Source organism: Pyxicephalus adspersus, chromosome 12, assembly GCF_032062135.1.
Source record: "Pyxicephalus adspersus chromosome 12, UCB_Pads_2.0, whole genome shotgun sequence".
In the NCBI taxonomy this organism is placed as follows: Eukaryota; Metazoa; Chordata; class Amphibia; order Anura; family Pyxicephalidae; genus Pyxicephalus; species Pyxicephalus adspersus.
The window spans coordinates 34,169,519-34,186,986 of NC_092869.1; the positions used below are offsets into that span (position 1 = coordinate 34,169,519).

General features: G+C 38.3%; 1 protein-coding gene across 1 annotated transcript in view; it reads left to right on the forward strand.

Moving 5' to 3' along the window:
- Nucleotides 1-814: 814 nt before the first annotated feature.
- Nucleotides 815-17,468, forward strand: part of AHNAK2 (AHNAK nucleoprotein 2) — a 38,178-nt gene continuing 21,524 nt past the window's right edge. The window contains exon 1 of the mRNA XM_072427661.1: nucleotides 815-1,157. The gene's annotated coding sequence lies outside the window, so the exon portion shown is untranslated. The remainder of the gene's footprint in view (nucleotides 1,158-17,468) is intronic.

Here is a 17,468-nt window from a genome sequence, read left to right on the forward strand (position 1 = left end):
ATACCAAACAAAAATAAGCAATTGTGTCGAGATGTGGGCAACAAATGTCCAATTGTGATTACACATTGACAAAAAACGTACAGTATTATAAAATATGGGCAGTGTAATTGATAGAATACACAATGTTTTTCATTTTTCATCTCAATGTCCCCATGATTGGCCATGTTGCTTCTCCAAATAACAACAACGATGATTTTATTACATAGTCCCGACTTCTATACCTAAAACCTAGCCTGTATGCCGTATTTGCTTTCGATCACAGCATGCTATGCGTGTCACCACATTCTCACACTATAAAGTTGGACCTAGGTTGACACCTCTGAGAACCTGACCCAAAAGTCATGCAGTGGTCGGTACAAAATGCTATTCTTTTATGTCCAGCGCCAGCTTGAACACCCAGCTAAGCACAGCTTTTACTACTTGTGGCTCTCGATCTTCTGTTGAAGGATTCCAGAATATAATTCAATTTCCAAATTCAATTTGGAAAAGATCAAAGCTTCCTATAAATTGTTAACAAATTGGCAACTGTCATTGATCTGATATAGTCATACTCATCCATGTGGAACAATCGTTCATACCTGTGCACCTTTGGGAGCTTACAACCCGCTATGACCTATTTCCTTCTCTGTCAGTATAATGCAAACCTCATGCTAATCATATCACTAATACTGCCTATTGTCAGTTGTTGAAGATACAGTTGATCTGTCTTGTGACTCATCACCGCCTCCAGCAAGAATGGGAGATGTTTGTTTTGTTCTGCAGCTCTCTCCTTTTTTTGCATTGCTTTCTCTGAGTATAAAACTTCTACTCCACCCCTTAAAACTTATTGGTGCCTGTAGAGGAGCGCAGCTCAGCCAGATATAAGGAGAAAGTAACTTTGACAGATTGACTTGCTGCATTGGGATAGCCCACAGCAGGCAGTGTGTTTGATGCCTTGATCCTAGGAATTCATGGGACTTTCAGACAGCTGATATACATTGCAAGAAGAGGTGTATGTGGATGTTTGCAAATCATTTGGCCTAGAAGGGCCTGACACATTCCCAGGATCCCTGCCATGAAGGAGCAGTGGGGCTTAACAAGCAAGATAGTTTTTTAAACTGATAAAACTTTTCTGCAGTCCCCTCCTAACACATTGGAAGTGTGCAAGAATTCACCAGGTAAGTTTCACAATATTTTATTTTGAAACAAAAACCATAAATGATTTCATAGTAGTTTTTAAGATTCATTGGTGGTTTGAGTCTTTTATGTTGTGCTTTATTGCAGTTATTGATTCAAATAAAATTTAAGGTTGATGATGCACAAATTCTTTATTCCAGATTTATATCTTTGTGTGCGTATTTTCTTTTGTTGATACGTGTTATGAGCAATCATGAATTTTTTTGTGCTTTTATTGTCAGCCCCTATAGTCCCCATTGATGCACGGTCAATATAAATTGGCACAATTTCGTACAGTTGCTGTGTCCATGGGTTAAAATGCATTGGTGTTTACAGACCCATAATAATGCTGTCATTTGCCCTGTATTGGACCCTAGAGTAGCTGTCAATATTTAAAGAATAAACATTCCAGGGATGCTATGCTAATGTTTTAATATATAAACACCATACGCCTTAGACTCTATAAATTGTTCTATTTCTAATTCTGATGTGCTTCGTTAAGAGACAAATGAGCCTTTGATAAAAGGAGAACTATAGTCCACCCCTTATCACCCTAGCCGCTGGGTAGAAATGTTTTCGAACATTTGCCAGTCTTGTACAATAAGCCCCCAAAGTTATATAAAATGTATTAAAGAGATGGCTGGGGTGTCTAGATTACTTTAGGAGGTTAGGGAGGTCAGAATAATTCTTCCAAAAATAAAGTGCACTTGTCCCTAAAGCAGACCATTCATGAAAAGACAAGGTGCACATATTTGGGTTCCCCCGCATCCCTGATTTATAAAATCGGTAAATTAAAGTAGTATTCTTTGCCTATACCTGCTTTAAGCATAGTTGTAAACAAATATATTCCCTGCATTTGGCATAAAGATTCGCCTTTGTCATTTCAAATCTCTGGTAAAGTCTGGCGAAGTTTACAATGTGCAGTGATAAATTGCATACCTGTTCATGTGCTCCATGGCACTACACCTGAGTGCTCATGGTGGGCACCCCAAAAGGCATACTGTAAATGCACCCTAAATCATAGCACCTGAGCAGCTGTACTGCACATGTGTGCCCAAATGCATAGCATCCATATTAGGTGGGTGTGCCTGGCACCAAGTGGGTATACTATCAATGCATGCCCTAAACACTGCACCTGAGCATAACAAGCATCCGGGAATAACACAGCAGTGCGTAATGATAAAGTCAAAGTTGGAAGTATACATGTCAGGGTGGAGTTGAGATCCTGCAAGGCTGCAAATCCCCCTTCTAGTATGATGACAACCAGAAAATTAGTGATATCTAATCATGTCTTCTCCCAGTGACAATGGTAACCATGATGTATTGTGAAGTTATAACTCATCAGAGGAGAATTACTTAGAAACACAGAATGGTAAATACTAGCATAACACTTTTTGATATGAACAAATCTGGGACTAAGTATACAATTACTTATAATAATTTTCCATGAAAAACATGGAACTGTTCATTAAAACATTGTGCAATTTTACCTATGCATTTTACAGTCACCTTAATTCTTCCCTCTATTCTTGGTCAGTTACATACATTCGTACATTAGGTGTGGGGACGAGAGTCGTGGAGCCATGAAACTGGGATTATGAAAGGTTTAGGAAGCCGGCTCAGGTTCCTAGTCTAGCTAGACCAACAACCTCAGCAGCTTCATAAGCCATAATTACAAATTTGCAATAATACATCCAGTACACTAATGCAATAGTCTTCAGCTATTTTAAAAAGCAAGAAGAGATATTTTTTAGTGAGGTTCTTATTTAAAAACACCGTAGTCTGATAAAATACTTACCTTTCCACCCTGCTCCAAGATAATTACTGTGCAGTCCTGCTGGCCATTGCAAGTTGTGTGATAGTCCTTTTCTAGGACAGGGTCTCTTTAAAATACCTTTAAACATATGTTTACAATTTTACATATTGTTGCATGTGCAATACATCTGAATGATATTCTATATTCCTAAAGGTTTCCATATGCTAGCAGGTACTACATTTACCAAGTTGTTTTTTTTTACTGGTTCATCTGGCACAATTCTCCCGAAAGTTCGGTGAACCCCTTTCAGTGATAGAAATCTATAGGGGTGTTTTGTATGCCACTTGCTGTCCCTCTGTAATGGGATATTTAAATTGCATGAGAAGACCGAGACAAATGTGGAAACCTGAGGCACTTGGCAGTGTTCTGGTCGGAACTAGAAAGTTTGGTTACTGGAGCTCTAGGTTACTAAATATCATACATGGATATTAATGAGTCAATAAAGCCAGAGAATTGGAGAAAATGGCACCACGCTGATAGTTAAAGGTGCAAGTATATATTACCAAAGCAATCCAACATTACTGGCCACTTGTGTAAAAGTGTAAATGAGCAATTTATAAAGTCATGGATGGATATACATCTGTAGAATGTCATCTGATGGTAAAATTTGAATTGTGGGCTTCCCTGTCAAAGAGGCCTCATGGAAAGTTGTTACAACACTTTGATCCTCAGTTCACTTCCAGGTCTGGCAACTTTCGTGTTTGCCAGTGGACATTTACCAATGCTGCAAATTAAAAAAAAAATAGAAGCAAGCCAAAACCTTTTTTATGACAAAAGACCCTGCCTGTCTCTGACAAAACTCATCTTTCTAGCAATTTTTCAATGTTTTACTTGAGTTCCCCTTTAAAGTTTAAAGGTTTGAATGCTTGGTTTTGCCTACATGGCACATAAGAAGGCCTTTATCTTACCCATTGCTCCCCTAGCAGCTGGCACCCAGCCTTCTGATGCTCCAAGATGTGTACAGCCCCTCAGCCCCCATACTTGACTGCTGATCTTGCATTGTATGCAAGGAAGTAAAGTATCTGTAACCCCCATAAGGGAGAAAACCTTTTGGCTAAAGCTGCACTTTTATTGCATAAAGCATTGTGTGTACAAGGTTAAAACGTTGATCTAGAAAGAATGAGGTCATCATAATTTCAGTTTGCAAGATTTAAAACCCAGAGAACTGCATTCATCTCTGACAGCAATGATGGATAGGAGTGGTGTAGGGGAAGAAATGTATCAGCGTACTATTGATTAACTGCCTGCAGCCCCAGCCATCCCTGCAGCTAGGGCTATTTTTAGGATTGGGCAAACTGGGCAATTGCCCATATTCTCTAGGTCCACTTGACAGAATGACAGGGAAACTAAAATGCTGTGTACTTGGGTTGCTACTTCATATTTACCCAGAACCCCATTTTATATAAAATTGTTCCTGCATGGACCATTGTCCACCATGAGTATCTATATGCCAATTGGAGGAGTTTCAATGTTTTAAAAGAATCAGATTTGTTTAAAATAATGAAAATTACATGTGTTTGGAACCAAAACCATACAAAGCTCCTGTGTCACCAACAGGTAAACTGGCAAAAGTTTAATGTGCTCCAGGCTATCAGAATTATAAGGACCTACCTTTTGGGTTGGGATGATATACACTCCCTGATTGGCTTGTCAAACAGCAAATATTTATATTGTTTATTATACAGAGCTGTGTCTATAGCAACGAAGACATTTCAAAATGCAATTAGTTTCTTTTTTTGCAATTTTAATCACACATTCCTCAAACTAGCAAGATTGAAATGTATGTTATAGGAGTGCCCTGTTTTGTAAAATGTTTGATATGGAATGTGTCAACACCTGTACTGCGTGTTGGGTGGCGAAGGTGGGGGGCATCTACTGAAAAACATTGCTCCCCTATGCTATAAAGATAAGGGGGGGGTGTTCTGTAGTCTTGTCCTTGGGTGGCAATGCTGCTTTCCTCAATATATTACAGTAGGTGAGGGTTGTCACGCAATCACAGGAAGTATGTAACTGGGTCCCAACAAAGGATATGTAGTAACTTCAGTACATGCATTCTCATTTCTTCATTAAAAGTAACTATTTTTCACATTGCAGTCTCTATCTGTACATAAAATGTAATTTCCTGTTAACAAACACATACCTGTTGGTTCCACTGTTGGATCCGTATATATGTCCTATATTTCCTGTGTAAGTTGTAATATGAATATGAGCCTTGTTTGGCTATTTTAGAGGAAATATCGGGAAGTTTGTAACTGCTTTTATGTTGCGATTGCTGCATCTGAAGCAACGATGGTTTTATACAAAATAGGGGCCTAGGTGAAAATGAAGTGCAGGCCTCAAATGTATTGTATATCAGCCCTCCCTGCATACCTTGGTATTTTGTCAATTGGGCCTCTGGTGAAGGTGGGGGTAGCAATTGTCCAGTTTGCCCTACCCTAAAACTGACCCTGTAGAAACGCAGTCATTGATTTGTGGCTCAGGGCTACAAAGGAAGGAAATCACTCATATGACCAACAAGTAAAAATCAGCACTGCAAACAGCGGTGGAGTAATAATTTGGAGGATATTTAGGTGGTACTTTTCTGTCTATAATGCTTCATTGTTCCATCTCAGGAAGCTGGACAATCACACCTCTAAAGTCCCCCAGGCAAGACTCCTAAAAAGGTCCTTCACAAGATGCAAGCAGGCAGTATAGGCTAGGATAGTCCTCCCCTATTCCTGGTCAAGTTCCAACCAATTGGCCTTTCAACCCAGACTCTAATATTCCCATTCTTAAGGATCGAAACTGGATGAAATTATATTCTCAAAGTTTGCCTACCAATGTGAAGGAAAACTTCACATACCCTGTTTTCAAATACCTCCCTTACGTGCAAGTCCGAGCCCAGTCTTAGTTTCCCATACTGGCCAAACCTTTTTTCTTCCCATAGACTAAAACATGAATGTAGGACCTAGATATATGGTCATCAATTTTTGTATTACCAGTTCATCTTCAAGCCAAAATGCCACCCTACAAATAAAGTTTTATACGATGGGAAAATGAAATATTAGGCTTTGTAATTTCGTATTTTTGATCCAGGGAACATCCAATTGCCTCATGGGATTGGGAAGGATTTTGTTGGAGCAAAATGTACCAAAATGTGCCTTTCTCTGGATCAAGTATATAAATGGAGTTTTATATCTGGGATATGGTAATTTCCCTAGGGGTTGAACTTGATGGATGTATGTCTTTTTTTTTATTAACTGACTTACTATGTTACTATGTATTCAGACTTTTTTCTGCTATAGCTGCATGGACGCCTAATGTAACCATTGCATAGATTGAGAAAAATCTGAATTATGTTGTTGCCTTGAGGAACTGTTCAGTAATGGAATGCTGTGTTTATATTCATGCATGTATACTGTATCCTTTGCCTGCTTAAAGCTATCTGCAGTTGTTTTGGGCTACTCATATATACACAACAATTCATAAAGGAAAAGAGCTTCCTCGCTGCAAGAAATGCTTTAAAGCACTATTTGTCAATTTTTTTTTAACATGCAGAAACCCTTGAAATATTTCAGGTCTTCAGGGAACCTCTGCTATACTTTCCACACGACCCATAGTATAATATCCTGATGGTCAATGAGAAGGTTCCTCTTACATTGCTGGCCATTGGGAAGATTGTCACCCTTACACTTAGCCAAAAAGATCATTGGTGTCAGTGGTAACAACAAATCCAATTGTATCCTACTACAAATCCATTATGTATACATTGCTTGTATCAGGTCCTCCAGCTGATAACAATAATGTTGCATTTATTATGCTATGTTATATTGTATTTATTTTTTTGCATCAGGTTCTCTTTATGGCGTTGCTTAGGATCTAGTGCCCAAATGCACACCGGCCAAGCCTTGGCGTGATCAAATTGTAATTTTTCTAAATGGGTTTTTGTGTTTTTATTACCTAATTTTGCACCTACCATATAAGAATGAGCCTACATCAAGTATGCATGGCCATTGTGAAAGAACACTGTAAAACAGACTCTGAGGGCCCGTTTTGATCCATGTGGTACATTTATGCACATAGGTCAGCATGCATTAGGTCATGCATTACCAAGCATTGCATCAAGGCATCCCTTTGACAAAGAATGGAATAGCCAGGCTACCATTGTCTTTTCATTCCTTGCTGCAATGCAACATGTTACATGTGTTCCTTTGCATTGCAGTAACACCTGCATAAATCTAAATGGGCCTTCAAACCCAACACATTCTAAGACAAAAGTTGATAATGTTTGTTGCCGAGAGGATAACGGGGGGGGACATCTCTGGTCTAAAGGTGTGCATTTATAGCCACAGGTTTGTGTTCAGCACCTGAGGGACCGCTTTTAAAAAATATCTAAAATACATCCTACTAACAATAGTTTACTTTTTCTTTAGTTGCTGCCAACTTTCTAATAAAGGCATCTTGATTGCATGACATTTTGCCAAGGAATTCTTTAAAAATGTCTTGCCATGTTAAGCCGCTTTGAAGTATAATATAGGTGATGTCTAACATTAAAATCTCCAATTTAACAGAGGTGGAGATCAATCTTCTTGATGTGTCACCCAATAGTGAAGGTTACACCTGAGCTAATTTTGGATAGCTATTAAAATGTTGATCAACCACTGCATTCCAGCATGTGATTTATATATTTAGAGCAGGAATAGAATTTATATTGATAAATGTCCACATAAAATGTCACCGAAATGGATAAACAGAAAACCTCTGTTTCCATCTTACTTACATTTTCTTGTTACAGTAGTTGTGCATGGTGTTTTAAATATGGCTGTGCAGTCCAATAGGCACCAGGGTTCAGCCCAGTGCATTTAGTAACCAGCTCTCAGAAACACTTTAAAGTGTCCCTTCCTCTTCTCTATAGGGCTGTGTGGGGACACTTGTGGGGTGTGGCTACTACTCACCTACGCTAGTACAGAGCACTCCTGGTAGAGGGCAGGAGGAGCAATACACTCATACAATAACCAGTAATACATATATGGCTGTTCCACTTAGGTTCTTTCATTGTGACTGGCCCTTAACTTTTTGGAAGTTTTGTCTAGGCCATGGAACAAGATTTGCACTGCTTACAGCTGTTGAGCATTCAATAGAAAATATAATGAAGCAAAGGTATAGGGTTTATGACTAGTAATCTGTAAATTTAGATTTTAACGGGAGGTGTGAGAATGATGCATTATTATTACAATGTTTAGCATTAAATCACTTTTATGTAAAATATTTGTATACGTTTAATAAATATGGAGGATTTTAGATTAGATCAGTGTTTTTCCACCTCTTTAAGATAGGGGAACCCCTTCAAAAATGTCTATATCCACAGTACATTAGTATGGTGGCCAATGAGAAGGCCACCACCCTTACAGATAGCCAAAAAGATCATTGGTGTCACCTAAACTGACCTGAGAGGAACAAATTGCTCATTGCTCAAGGAACCCCCAGCTATCTCTGGAGGAACCCTGGTTGATAAACTCCAGATTAGACAGTGGAAATAGATCTGTATTTTTTTGCAGCTGGACCTGGTTCTTTAAGTATTCAGCTTCCAGTAACAGACCTGGTCTGACAAGTCCTCACCTCTCCTTTTTGGCCACCTAAAGACTCCCCTAAACATTTGCTTTTTTAATTTATTTTTTAATATATTTTTTTCAGCTCCCCTTTAGTATAGTGAATTCTCTCTGAGGATTTGGGGGTTAATCTTGATGTATCCCGGACAGTTCCAGAATCCATTCTCTCTAGGAAGTGATGGTTGGCTACTTTTGGAGGAAGCACCTAGCCATAGCAAGGTAGCAGCCAATAAGATATAAGAAAACAGGAACTTCCTTAGCCCAACAGACCTTACCTATGACTAGAAAAACATTTTTAGGGATGGCTGACCCTTCAGTACCATATTCAGTACCACTAGCTTTGATCGTAGGTAGAGGATTATTATATGGGTGTTATAAGTAAATGGGATCCGGATAATGCTCTCACTGATCCCTTCATGTGTGAGTTCATTGAGAAGATATCTGAAGTTATAGTTCCTATTGTTTCTTACATGCCTTATACTACCAAAGATGCTTTCTTCCTTATTCATTGACCTGGTATTTTAATTTCAGTGGCCGGTTAAGTGTCTATTACTTCTCTCCTTAATTGGTTTCAACAAGCCAAGATTAGTTGGTGCTCTAGTGGAATAATTATTCACTCAATCAATTACACTGATTTCTATCTAATTGTTTTTTCTTACCCTTCTGGGAATACATGAGAAGCAGATTGAGATACACTGGAGTTACAGTTTATTAGTTAACTAAAGTATGTTTTTTTTTTAATCCAATTGCAAGTTTAAATATAATTCTTGCATGCTTAAGTACAACACATCCTCCTTTGTTGGGTAGGTTTCTATAGTGTTGTGCTGGCAATCCAGAACCTTCTGGCTTTAAAGCTTGGCGGTTCCTAGGATTTCGACACCTTTTAGGAGGGAAGACAACCATTGCTCACAACCTTGTCTAACATTGTCCTCCTAGTCCTACCCTGTGTTCTAGCTTGTCACCATGTCAAGATGGTGAGTTGGAGAATATTGGGTAACAACTATTCCTTGATGTCCTATACAATATCTAAACCCAGAAGATCCCAACTCTAAGCACTTCCAGGTTCATAAATTTTAGATCCTGGTGGCATTGTCGAGGGAAAAAAATGATAACTTTAAGCTAGCCATATTGAATTGGATCAATTTTCAATTAAATCAACTTGTTTAATATAAATGTTGACCATTGGTTAAAAATCAGTCGATCATACAAGCACATAACCCAGTTGATACACAGCTGATTTTTTATTACTTATTTTTGTAATTGATTGAAATTATTCTTTAACCTGACTGATCAATTTTCCTTCAATAATACACTTGCATTCCATCATTTTTCATTAAATGAAATGAGAAATAATTCATTTATATGTCATTAAATAGTAAGATGGAACATTGTATGATCAGCTTAAGTCCTCGATCTTCTCAGGAAGCAAGTTTAATATTGACAGTTTTGATATCTAATTAGTGGACTCAACAGTTGTACAAACATTGAGTAACATCAAAAAATGCAACTTAATTCTTGAAAGTGAAACTTTACTGTAATTGTTATCTAGATATCATAATTGTAAGCTAGGAGTTAGCTTCATCTCAGCTATGGAAAGAATGACGCTGGAATATAAAAATGCAAGTTTTTGCCTCAATTGCCACATCTAGTGTCACAAGACACATTACTTTACTAAACAGTGATGAACTGATATTGGTATCTGTAATGAAAAGAAATAGAACTCAATGGGTAGCATTGTGTTCTTTGCTTTATCTCATTGACCATGGCACGAAAATATATACTTTCCCATCACTCGGATTATTCTCATGATTTGCCAAGCTTAAACATCCCTGTAAACATCCCGTTAAAGTCAGGTCATCCTTAGGTTGGTCATAACTGTTTTGTAACACTTTCTTGAAAATATAAATTTTCCCTTTACATGGTTACATAGGTTGAAAAAAGCCATAAGTCTATCAAGTTCATTTACTAGGGAAATAAACATATCCCAGAAAAACATGTTTAGACATGGTTGATCCAGAGGAAGGCAAAAAAAAAAAAAAAACAAGAAACCCTGGTACAATTTGCTCCAACAGTTGGAAAAAAATTCTTTTCTGATCTCATAATGCTATCAGATGTTCCCTGGATCAACAGTTTCTGTTATCTTTTCTTTAAAACTGTATTACCCAGTTATATTCTGTGTTTCTAGAAAAGTATCGTTAAGATTCTTCTTAAAGCAATATATAGGCATTAGACTGCTGTTTCCAGCTGCAAGAATAAGACTTGTTTTTTCCAAGTGTGATCTCTACAAATCCTGTAATGGGTACAATATTGCAAAGTGTGTATAACGCTGATAATGTTCTGTACTCTACCTGTTCTGGATTCCTTGCTGTTACATTGTTCAAATTCATAAACTTTTAGATTGGAACAGATTACCACTTTTATGTTTTAACTTTTTAAAATCTAAGCAGCATTTTTAACAGGGGATCATATTCAGGCAATCACTTCCTAGATTAACATATATTTGCACTTCATTTATTTCAGTAACGTAAATGATTGCCATATTTATAGTGCCTTACTCAGTCCATTCATCAGCTTTGGGGGTCACATAAATTACTTTTGATATGTCACTGCAGAAGGGTGTTTGAAATGGTCACTGTATATGAATTTATAGAGAATCACAACTTTGGCTTTAAGACTTGTGACGTGCCTGTGAACAGTATGATCAGTTCATTCAGTGGTAATGTCTGCTGATCACTTTTATTAATACGCTGAATACAATATTGTTGTTATTTTACTAAAAAAGAAAATAGTAATTTCTGTCAATCTGAAGGATGTGCCTCCTATGTCATCCAGTTGCAATGTAACATTGGTTGAGATACCCACATAGACACTTTTGTTCTTGCCATGGTTTCTCCCGTCCATGTCCTTGTAACTCATAAGGTGATGGGTGATTCAGACAGATAACATTTATTCAAATCAGCAAGGACTAAGTAAATTCTTGTAGCAAAAGCTATCTAGTGTTAGGAAACTTGGATAGCTGCTCTATAACACAGTTTAAAACCTCTGTGAATTTTAGTTCGAAAAGAAGTTTAAGAAGTCAAAATGGTCAATGGATACCAAGATGGACAGCTGACATTATAAGTCTGTTTTGACTTTCCTCTTCTATTTCTAAGCTTCCCCCCAGGGAGGTTTAGAAGATAGCCAACTAACTCTAGATGTAAATATTGACAATCTGTTGATTGAAAACTGATCAATTTGGCACTGAAAGTGACTTAGGCTGGGTACACACGTGCAATGATTGTCATTGGAAAGGATCTTTCATGATCCCTTCCAACGACAAAAGACTGAACGATGCATGAACAATCGCTGTACATACTGCACTGTTCTGCTCCATGGAGCAGGAGAACGATGGAGCAGCACCCCCCTATGCTCTCTCCCCCTCACTTTCATTACGATCGTTCATGGTTGGTAGATCCAAAATGAAGGATGAGGGCTGTACACACGCCAGATTCTTGTCCGATATCAGCCCTCAGGTGATTATCAGATGAGAATCATCTGACGTATGTACTGATTTTTCTTATCGCCATATGCCATAGATTTGTGACTGGTTTTCTTTAACTTTATTTCATTGGATGTAGAAAATGTAGAACTTTGATAATATAAATGACCCATGTAGACTAAAAGAACATGCCTGATTTATTACTACCAAAGACCTACAAGTTTGTGATTTTTCTAATTAAGTGAAGAATGTCGCTTATTGTCGGTATTGTATAGAGGAACTTTGTATGACTAATGCAAAACTTCTCAAAGGTATCCCTGTGAAAACAATAGAAATCATATTAAAGGAAACACCTCATCCTGCATCAAACCTCAAGAGTGCAAAGGAAAAAAACACACAGATCATTTTTATTATGAGTACTAACAATATAAAATCTATCACATCAGGCCTCCTTGTTACTCTGAGCTTGGAATTGCAGGTACAAGTTTTGGCAGGGGTTATAGAATTGGATTCAGACCTCATTTTGCCTGAGGCACAGGTTATGATGACACCCTTGCTGAAAAAAACCATTCCTTCTGTGGAGGAAAAAATTGTTATTAAAGTATTCAAGTGTTGACTGTTGTTGATAGCAGCATGCTTTGTATAAGAGGAAATACTAATAAGGAGTTAAGACCATGAATTAAAGGAGAAGGTCACATATTGCTTGAAAGTATTGTGACTCTTCTCCATTGAGCATTTGAATACAGGGCTAAAATTAATATGGTTCTTGTGGGCCTGGGGCAGCATCAAGCTTCAAAATATACCAATGTTGACAATTTTTTAATACTCAAATATAAGTTGTTAACTACTTTTATCTGAAAAAAGCTTTGCCGGGAAACCCTACAGTGGCTGACATCAAAGTGTATGTCATTCTTTCTTTATTAATGAAAATATGGCCACTCGATTACATAAAGAGGTGGAATTCATTCAGAAAATGTGGTCACCCTGGATTTTACACTACCTTTCGAGGAGTTTTGACACTTCCTTGCTTTTTATATAGATTTATTTTCCCCTCTTGTCATTGTCTGTGTGGTCTGAACCCTGACTTCATTGGTTTGCCCCAGTTTACTCTCCCCCATATCTCATTTTCTCCACTTTCCAGTAATTTAACTTTACATTTGGATTTTACTGATTTATTGCTACCAGAGTTTTTTTTCTTTACTCCACCTGTTCTTTAATATGCAGTGATACTACCAAGCAGTTCAGGCCACCAAATACATTTTTACCACCTGTACACATGTAGGTATTTAAAACAAATTAACTATTGGAGGAAGTGTGAACAAGGGATATTATGAGGAGTCGGAAGACTCATGTTTTACTTTAGTTGAAATATAGCTCTGCATATAAAGCACACCCAATACATTGTTATTTCATTTTATGTTCGTGTTTACTAAAATAATTCATTGACACAAGGGGCAGAGCTGGTACAAAATGGTGCCATTATTTAAACATCCTAAGGCAGCATTATGGATGCAGCTCTGTTCCCAGACACTTCACCCCTACAGCTCTGCTGTGGGATTATTTATTCATGACCAGATAACATCCAAAAAATAATTGAATATAAAGGAACCACAACCTGCAAGTTTTGTAGGACTGCTTATTTTAGTTCTTCTTCCTTAGGTCTAGGCCACTTAGGGCCAAATGCTGACAACAGTGCTAAAAGCCTTTTTAAACTTTTCTGATCATTGTTTTTAAAGGGTCATTAAAAAAAAAAAAAAAAAAAATTAGATTTTAGGTTCTGGATAGACTGACACTGTAAAATCAAACATGTTTTTACCTTTTAGAAAATGCCAATGGGAAAAAAACTCTCTACAAAATTCCCAACTCAACCTAATATTATGTAGTTTATTCCCACCGTCTCTTCAGGAAGAATCTCATTTAGCCTGTAAAATTCCGATAACCTAACACGTGGAAGGCTCGGATCCTCTTTAGAATGGCTGGTAATGATTGGACAGGGTAACCCTGGTTAGGAAATTGCTCCACCATAGTCCACAACAGATATAATAGCCAAAAGGTGGACTGATCCTAACTAAGAGGACATTAGGTCTTGTCCAAACGCACATTGGGACTGAAGAATTAAATCGTTCCAAGACAGGAAAAAAAAAGATTATCATGGGGGGACCCGAGTGATCCAGCAAACCTATAATGGATTTCTTAAATCGGTGGATGGAAAGAAAAGAAACTTTTGGTGGTCTGCGGCTCTGGCTGGTGCACCCCTGGGTGGGGTCAGGAGAAGGACCTCACTGAGGGGATGCACCTGCCAGAGACGTGGACTATGTTCTCCGTACTGATCGCAGGCTCAGGGAAGTAGGGAAGGTTGTGTTTCTGGACACAACCCGCCAACTTTCCCATTGCAGGCCCAGACCTGTGATGGGAGAGTAGGTGGGTTCTGACATCATGACGTCACTAATGGGGAAGTTTCTTCCCCTTTTGAGTGACACCCGTTTTCCTGCTCCAGAGCCAGTAAATTTAGTGGTCCGCCAGTCTGAAAAGGTTGTCTTAAATCATTTGCTCTTTCTGCTCAATCCTAGACCAAATCCATTCTAGGTTTCATTATTCGCCACAGGTTCTCCCATGTTAGTCTATTTTCCCAGTCTTTAATAAATCCGGTACCTAGGGTAAAGTCTTTCTCCTTACACCTTCATGATAACATTGTTTGTTCACTCTGACATCCAATGCCATATCTTGAGAGGAAGGGAAAAGAATCACATGGTACTGGGTATTTCCTTTCGGATGGCCCAGAGGAAAGGTGGGGAATGAAGAAGAGATTCACATTAAAGATACTTATCTGCCCATCTACCTAGTACAATTTAGACTAAGAGGCTACGGCTATGTACACTTGTCAGATCATTCTCGCCATATGAAGAGTCGTGTTTGTCTCGGAGATGAATCTGACATTTACAGTGGTTGCCCAACATCATTCATGGATTTGTCCTGATAATTCCATGAACAGTTGATGGAGAATGACCGCTACATAGATCAAAGGAGAACAGCACAGCATTGTGCTGCTCTCTGATTCAGTCATTTTTCACTCTTTGATGCTGAAAATGATCATAAAAGATGCAAAATTGCAAGTGTACGCAGTTTCACCACTATGTATCAAGAAACATTCCCCTTTCTGCATACAGTACATTTACTTGATAAGGGGCCAGTCTTGGGTAACCATTTTTTATGACCCCTTTATTTAAACATAATGTTTCATGAGAACAGCTATGGGGGGGCTCATTGGTGTGTACTTGATATACTGGTTTTGTATGCTAAATGAGAAAAAAAGTTTGTATTTGTTTAATGGTGGAGAGCATTAAATTCATTTGTATAAACTGTTAATCCTGTGTGAGAGAAAGTGATCTGCTCTGGAAACCATTGAGTGTCTAATATATAATAATAAACCAACTGTATAATAAAAGATTTCCTCTCACTTCCTAATGTGTGTTGGAACAGGCAGTGTAGGAATTCACCAATTATTGGGCTATATCCAGCTGTTACCTAAGTCACACCCAATATTTAGTGTTATGAAGCCACACACACACCTGGTAAATGGGGAGGGTCTGGTACGCCAGCAATGGAGCCAGGAGCAAAAGAAGCCTAGCCCCTCACTTGAACCTGGCACCCCTGCTAAATAGCTAGACATTCCATGTGTACCTAGCTCCATTGCTGACTAGCCAGGTGAAGGTGGAGAATCCGAGCTAGCCAGGTGAAAGTGTTGGGTTTGGGCTATCTAGCAAGGGAGCCGGGTGGAAGTGGAAGGTCAGTCAGACTTCATTTGCACCTGACTCCTTTGCTAATTAACCCAGACTGAACTTCAACCTCAAAGTGACATTTGCAGTACTAAAGATATTACACATAGGGGCCCCAGAAATTTTGGTGGTCGCCCTAGTTAGGACTTCTAGGAATCCTCTCCCATCTTATTGTTAAAACATAGAGGAGAGTTCAGTAGTCAACAGGGTGACCTGGAAATAATGGCATCTGGAAATAATGACATCTGACTACTGTGCAGCTAAAGCAGAGATCACAGGAATGTATGAGATCACTGGACAGACAAGTAAATTGTTATATATATGAGAAAAATCTGCCCTTGGAAGAAGCATGAATTTCTTACATTGTAAATATAGCCCTGGACCAAGGCTACATAGTTACGATACAATATAAAAATGGGAAATGTACAGTTTGGGAGAACTTTGTGTATTCAACTTGAAGAATGTGAACAAACAATGATTGTCTTGTGTTCTTTCTGGCCATGACTTCAGGGTCGGTGTAACTATCTCTTCCTTGCCATGTACTGTATCTATCTAGGTTGCAGTATACGTAGTCCCAAATTCATGGCCATTGATCTCTTCTATAAACATTTATCAAATCTTTGCTCTATGTAATCATTTTCTTGCAATATCGGCACATATTTGACATTTTTAACATTATCTGAACATTGAACATCACTTACTTAGGGTAACAATAGTGCTCCATTGAATTAATACATTTTAACTGTAAGTCTGAACAGCTTACTCTGAGTCCCAGACTCCATCCTATGGCAGATTTGTGACCAATGTGGAGCCATTGGTCACTTGGTTTCTGCTAGAGAATATTCTCTAGGTGAACATATTTCCCAGTGAAGGGATCCCAAAAAACCTAGACAAATTTGCGGGTCAAAATTGAAACTGAACTAGTACCGCTACTACAATTCCCCGCGTCTATAAAACAGTCCAATGCGAAGCCACGCATAGACAGAGAGCCCACTAGTCTATAGACGTGAGTGATGCCGCTACTACAATTTCCGGCATTACTTGCGTCTATAAAACAGTCCAATGCGGGCCACACATAGGCAGAGAGCCCGCTGGTCTATGGATGCGAGTGTTGCTGGGAAATGTAGTAACGGTGCTATTTCAACACAGCGGCAGGTCAGCTGTAACTCATATTTAGGATTCCTTTGGGTGCCAAAAAAAATTACGTTGACAACCCTGGTTTAGGGAGTCATCACCCCATCTAAAAGTTAAAAAGCCGTTTTTCATCTGTTTAAAAACAAATTTACTTTTTGTATAAAAAAACAGTTTTATCTTCAACAAATGGAGTCTTCCAAATAGCTGTAGTAACAATGTATCATCTGTTTCCTGTTAAATATTTTAGAAGTTTATGTAATTACATAACTTTTTATATTTATTCCAAAAATGGAAATAAGCCCTTGTGAACAATGAAAAAATCTTAGGGTGATGCTGAAATTGAAGAATGAAACACGAGATGAAAAAGGAGTGCAATTTAGTGTGGACACCAATATGTGGAGGTCCTGGGTTGGGATGTTAGTCTACATACAGCACAAGTACAGTCAGAAATGAAATGTTGGACAGTGCCCATGTGGTTCCAAGTGTACAACACCACCCGTGATCGTGTTTTTTTTCTTTTT